This window comes from Mirounga leonina, unplaced genomic scaffold (genome assembly GCF_011800145.1).
Source record: "Mirounga leonina isolate KUSES-001 unplaced genomic scaffold, KU_Mleo_1.0 Mir_154, whole genome shotgun sequence".
Lineage (NCBI taxonomy): Eukaryota > Metazoa > Chordata > Mammalia > Carnivora > Phocidae > Mirounga > Mirounga leonina.
The window spans coordinates 12,887,457-12,894,465 of NW_023270389.1; the positions used below are offsets into that span (position 1 = coordinate 12,887,457).

At 38.0% G+C, this 7,009-nt stretch overlaps 1 pseudogene; it reads right to left on the reverse strand.

Moving 5' to 3' along the window:
• Window positions 1-5,088: 5,088 nt before the first annotated feature.
• Window positions 5,089-6,383, reverse strand: LOC118014085 (annotated as a pseudogene).
• Between the last annotated feature and the right edge of the window lie 626 nt (window positions 6,384-7,009).

Below are 7,009 nucleotides of genomic sequence, written 5' to 3' on the forward strand. Positions count from 1 at the left end.
TAATTGTGTTAATATAGATAGCCACTATTTATACTGGATATGTGAGGTCCTTAAATTAATTTGGGACTGTTTGTATCAGGTAAATTAGCTAATCTTCAACTTTTTAATTTATCTAGAGTTTCCTATGACTGTGCTGCCTAAATGGAATTCCAGTTGTGCTTTAGTCTTTCTCATATAGCATTAGGGAGTGAAATATTTTAATATTTTACCTTGCTGATAAAGGGTTTTCCATGTGAAAATAACTTTTTCTACCTAGAGACAAGATTACTTCTTAATATTTTCAACTGTGAAGATTTAGCGATACTTTGGCTCTTAAAATAGGAGGAAAGAACATGAATATTTATTGTGGGCTTCGTGTGGTCTAGAGATAGGTGATCTGCACACACTATGCTATTTGGCCCTTGTAACAACTCTGTGAGGCTGCTATTATTACTTTTTGCAGATGAGTGAACTGAAGATGAGAGAGAGGACCAATTGGCAGAGCAAATTCAAGCCTGTCTTTCAAGCCCAGTGTGTACTATCAACGTTCAAGCCTGTAGATTCTGTATCAGGATCCCTTTCCTTTCATTCAGTCCGTAATTCCATTGCTTTTTGGAATTATTTTACTTTACAGTGCTTTTTTGTACTTCAGGCGAAATTGACAAAAACAAATTTTTACCCATGCATTATTTTTCAAAACATGTTTATTGTTTCATATTTATGATATGCCTAGCACTGTGTTAGATGTTGAGGGGCTGAAGTAAATAGCCTCGTTTCTACCTGTAATTCGCCTGCGTTCTGGTAAAAGAAGCCGGGCGGGTATCAGATCACGGTGGGGAGGCGCCTGCGCAGAAGTTCGCACCTTGGCAAGCTGGAGCATCAGGGCTTCAAGTACCCATCTGTATTAGATTATTGACTTTCTGAGAAATTCTGAGAGTGCCCCTGGATACCCCTGAACCTCAGATCTGGGCTCTTTCTTCCATAATTCATTATGGCTCTACAAACTTCACTTCCTTTCCCAAGGAACGACATGAATAAGCCAATTCTGTGGCTAGGAATCAGTCTCTCTTTTCCTAGCTTTTATTTCTTGTGTAACTTCAGGATGCCCACTTAACCTTTCTTTGCTTTAGTTAATTATTTGCACAATACAGGAAATAGCTACCTTAGGAACTGCTGTAGGGCTTAATTAATTAATGTTTATAACATCTTTGAAAATGTAGCTTTAAAGCTTTAAAGCTCCCAAGTAAGTGCAAATTATTACCATTATTGACATTATCATCATCATCATCATCGCCAATCTCTTTCACATATAGCCAAAGGCGGACTCCAAGAGGTGAATCATGATGGTGCTCTTCAGGCCTGGCTCCATCTTCTGAGCTTGATTGCTTGATCTGAGAATCCGAACCTACTTGCAGACAGAACAGTTGTAGGAAGTTCTTTCTGTCTCAGAAAAGAGAAATTATCCCCTGATCTCACTTCCTTGACTCTGTTTCTTTTGCTAGTTGCTAACCATTCTGCTGAGCCTCACTAGATCATATCTATGTATATATAAAATATGTAGAAATTCTTAGCCAACTGACCATTACCTGGACCCCCTGGACAACCATGACATCTCATCTTTATAATTGTGTAGACCAAGAATAGTGGATTGTAGATTTGAACCCAAAGTGTGAATGAACCCATCTTTGGTTTAGCAATTGAGACTATATCTGTATGAGTAAGCCTGTCTGGAAAGAGAAAAATTATCTTAAGTCATATAAACATCATTTGAATATAATTATTAAGCAGCTGGTTACTACATAGTTAACAGACATTTAAATCTGTGGTTTCTAAAAGAGTGCTAATTATGACCCCAAAAAAGTAGTTATTTTAAACAGTGGAAAAAATTTCATGTTTACTGATGCATTTCCCTGTTCCTAAAAAATAAAAAAAAAAAATAATAATTTTCTTTTATCTTTTTTTTTTCCTGGACAACTCATATATTCTTCATGGTCACCTAAAATTCTTCCTCATTTAGGAAACCTCCCTACATCAGTCAAGCCTATGAATTCACTCCCCCTACCCCAATATATGATACTTTGTCTACATCCCTTACTAGGTAATTATTTGCTGCTCTGTGACGTCTCCCATTATTTTCTTTTACGATGTTTTCAACTGTTTGTATCTTCTTTTTCCAATTACATTATGCAGCCCTTGTGGGTAGCAAGAAAGGGGCGTTCACCTTTGTAGCCTCTGCCTAGGTTAGATCCTTGGAGATGGGACTCAATGGACATTTGTTTATTTCTTTTTTTCTTTCCAATTTATTTGAGAAAACAGCTCCAGACTTTATATTCCAAAGACTTATTTGACACTCCCGCTGAATTTTATGGCAAGATTGCTATACCCTTTCCTTTTCCTCCCGAGCACATAACTAGACTACACTTCCAAGTCTGTCTTGCAATTATAGGCCATGTGACTGAGGTTGGCCAATATGATATGGTAGACATGATGTCATTGCCTGAACAGGCCTATATGTATGTTCTTCTTTCCCAAATCTCCCTACTTGCTCCTGCTGTCTTTATTCATTAGCAGACTGATTGGAAAAAACCCTAAGGACCTAGAAAAATATAGAGCCAGAAGATAGAAAAATGGGTCCCCAAGCCACCAGGTGGAAAAGAGCCTCTTAGAAGAGTTATATGGCCAGGAAGATATATGGTGGTCTGCTCTATAAATGAGAAATAAACTTTTTTTTTTTTTAAGATTTTATTTATTTATTTGAGACAGAGAGAATGAGAGAGAGCACATGAGAGGGGGGAGGGTCAGAGGGAGAAGCAGACTCCCTGCCGAGCAGGGAGCCCTATGCGGGACTCGATCCAGGGACTCCAGGATCATGACCTGAGCCGAAGGCAGTCACTTAACCAACTGAGCCACCCAGGCGCCCGAGAAATAAACTTTTGATAAATCAGGAAATTTGAGGATTGTTTGCTACAGAAGCCTAAATTTCCTCATAAACATATCTCATAATCCTCTCATTCTTAATATATTACAAATGGAACTTTTATTTCCTTTCTCCTTTATTCCCTAAATCCACTGCTTCAGCAAGTCTTATCCAAATATATATTACATATCCATAGATTTGTTCCAAATTATATCTTTTAAAATATATCTCAAAACACATCAGATGGGTCCATTCCTCTCCATTTTTCTCCATCACCTCCATGGTCTTACACAAAGCTCTCATTATTTCTTAAACTCCATCACAGCCTCTAAACAGCAACTGTGGCTCCTGTTCTTACCTTTCTCTTTTCTTCAATCCACAGCAACCAAACTCATATTTCTAAAACACAACTTCAACCACACCACTCCCTTATTTTAAATCTTTCAACAGCTTACCACTGCACCAAGAGTAAAATCCAACTCCTAACCTTGACCTGCAAGACCCTGCACGTTCTGGCCGCTGCTAGCTCACCAAGTTCATCTTAGGACAGTTTCCAATTACCGACAAAGTCTAGTCACATGGAATTCTTTCAGTTTCTCTAGCAGCTTTTTATCTCCTCCGGAATCTTCACCCCTGCAGTTTGCCTCGCTTTGAAGGTGTTTCTCCTTGCCCTTCACAGGACCAGTTCATATCACTGTTTAAATATCCTTTCCTCAGAGAGGTTTTCTCTGATCACTGGATCTAAGAAAATTATTGACCCTTGCTAATCCTTTAGTGCACTATCTTGCTCTTTTCTATTCTAGCAATAACCAAAATTTTTAATTACATATTCATATAGCAAATAAGAACCTCAGGTCACAAGTTATGAAATAAAAGAATTGTAGCTCCATTTTACATAAATGTATGTAATTTCTTTTTCTATTCTATTTGTAGATCCCATTTCATTTATATCTTGATTAAGATATAGATTCTGGATACTTTAACAAAGAACCAAGTAAAACAATAGCTAAACTGCCTTTAAACTTAGTGAGTCTTGGATATGAGAATCTTATTTCTCTCTCTTTTATCAGTCTGAGGGTCAGCAGTCAAGGCTGATAGGGCAGTTTTGAAATGTCAAGGATCCTGGCTCTTTTGGTATTGTTATTCTGCATTTCTCAGTAGGAGGCCCCCATACCTGGGTACAAGATGTAAGATTAACTGTAATTTGGTGTGGTAGGTAAGAGCAGTTCTTGGTTGAGGGAAGGACTAGGTGGAAAACAGCTCTGGGATGCCAATTCCTCTGGCCAGTGAATGCTCTTATGTGAACAAGGTCTTTAAAGGTTTGTAAAGGAGGTGAGATTTTGAGAGGAGATAGACAAATTGGCAAAAGGTGTGGATGAAGAATAAGAAAAGGAAAGATTGACTAAATGTAATGGCAGCATTTGAAAATCCACACTTTGTTTCTTCCCCTCTTTGTATGTATAGTATAAATACTAAAAATGCTAGGGAAAAGGGCATATTACAACAAAATGAAATTAGATGTGATTTAAACACAGGAAGCAGTAAGATTCAGAATATGTGTGGAATATGGGGGCATCTGGGTGGCTCAGTAGGGTAAGCGTCTGGCTTCGGCTCAGGTCATGATCTCAGGGTCCTGGAATCGAGCCCCACATCGGGCTCCGTGCTCTGGAAGAGCCTGCTTCTCCCTCTCCCTCTGCCTGCTTCTCCCTCAGCTTGTGTTCTCTCTGTCAAATAAATAAATAAAATCTTAAAAAAAAAAAAAAGAATATATGTGGAATATGGAAAGAATCTTTTGGCAAGAAGAAATGGTTTGAGCAATAAAGAATAATTTATACAACCTGGAAAAAGGGTTGGGGCCTTTCAAGTCAGCAATTATGCAGAATGAAAGACAGAGATTGTGGCTGAAAGTTAAGTTTTATGTGTCTGACTAGAAGATCAGCACTGAAGTCAGAGATCCAATATTAACTGAAGAAAAGGCTTGGACTGTGTTTGAGAATTTTGGATCCTTGGTGAAAGTGCTTTGGTAGAAACTTGCATCACAAAAGGTAACACATTTAAGGAGGGTCACTTTGAATCTGCACAATTGGCAAGATACTTCATCTCTTGAGAAGAGTTTTTGGTTTTGTTTTCTGTGCTATGTTATCTTTAATTAACCCTTGAGAGCTCTCCAATCGTATCACCTGAAAATCATTTTACCCATTGCTTTGTTTGGCCACCAGTCTGTTTCTTTCTTCAGTAATAGTGAAGCAGACACCTTTCCTTGGTTAAGAGAAATCCATGGTTTGTTGTGTTTTCCAATAACAAACACATTGGAAACCAGGTCAGCAAAGCTGTTGCCATCAGAATCTTTTACATCAACCACATCCAAAGAGCCATGATGTCTATGTTGGTGGTTAGTTCAATTTCTTCCAGGTTAGCACCTCCAGTCACCATACCCAGATTACCAGTGTCAAACTTTATGAAATTGATAATCTTACCAGTCTCTAAATTAATCTGAATGTTGTAATTCACTTTGATGAGGGGATGAAGGTAGAAGATAATGGGAACGTCATGGATCATCACATGGGGGATTCCTTTTGTGCTCACAAAGATCTTTCTTACTCTGCACAACTGTACTTGGCTCCTCAGGCATAGTACAATGAACAGCAAAGAGACTCTTCGTGTCCTAGATCAGATGGTAATACTCTCTGGTCTTGTCAATACTGATAAAATCCATAATACCGGAAGGGTGGGTTATATCAGTTTAGACCTTGCCATCAATTTTTTTTTTCTAGAACAGGATTATATATAGACAGGTAGATATATATCATCTATATCTATACCTATATATGCACCACTATAGATGTATAGATAAAGGAATATCACAAACTCAAAGCTCTCATATACTAAGGTAATAGGTATGATGTGGCAACTTAGATTCAGCAAAACTATTTTAATTTTCACATTAAATTAATATGGTAACTTTGAATTCTATTGCTTTTTAGTGTTTAAGATAGAATCTGTAAGTTTGATTTGGCCTTACTATTATATAAAATGTATGAGCTTAAGGAGCCTACACTTAGTTTTATGTACAGTATGATTCACATGTGAGTATTCTTTTCTTCTGACCTCATTCCCAAAAGGGAAGACTCCAGATGAAGTCTGGTTCTGAGCAAACAACTAGAAAAAACAACCCCATGGTGGTATAACCCAGCTGACTTGGCCCACCAATCTTACCGAAATACTACATGCAGATCTTCACTTTATTCCTATCAGGGCATACTTAAGTCTGTTGATTTTGACAGGGAGCCATTCTCTCAGCTTGTGGGGACCGGTGGGTAGACAAGAGCAAGCACACTCCTCAGTTTGTCCAGCATCCAATGCCTTGGGGCTACTTCATGCCTCAGATGCTCTTTGGGACCCCAAGCCACAGCTCCGCTAGGCACAGAATGTACTTGAGGTGTTTCAGACAACTTTGGAGAAATCATCAGAGAAGAAATAATCTACCTCCATGATTTCCCAAGTCGACAAAAGGTCTATTTTAGAAAAAGTTACACAGCAGACAATATGTTAGCAAGGAGGAAAGGAGTATGGTGGGTTTAAAAAGCTTTAAACTATTGATGTTCCAAATGGAAGAAGTTAAAGTAATCTTAGTCTCTTTGGCCTTGAGGGCAAGAGGGGACTATCTTTTTGGGTGGAAGGGCATCTCAGTTTGGTATGACTGGAGCCTCAGGCATTTGTTGCGGATAGCAGAGGAAGAAGGCAAGAGTTAGTGAGGAAGCTAGGTCAAGAGGGACCAATATTCAGTCCTGGGAAGCCATAAAACTTTTGCTAAATCTTCGTGTGACAGTTTTTGTGAATGGAATATCCACCAAGTATCTATCACTAAATATTTATTTATAATTTCTGGAGTTTCCTTTTTAAATTTCCTCCATTATTCCCATGTGGCTTTTTTTTTTTTAAAGAAACTAATTTTTTTCAGAGGAAGGATTCCATTTTCTTGTCAATAAAAAGAAGATTCTTCTTATACCTTCTCCATACAGTTTCATTAATGGTGAAATATAGAATAATATGTTAACTGGCCATCTATTTTTTTTCATGTTCAGAGACCAAATTGCTAACTAATTGTGCCTA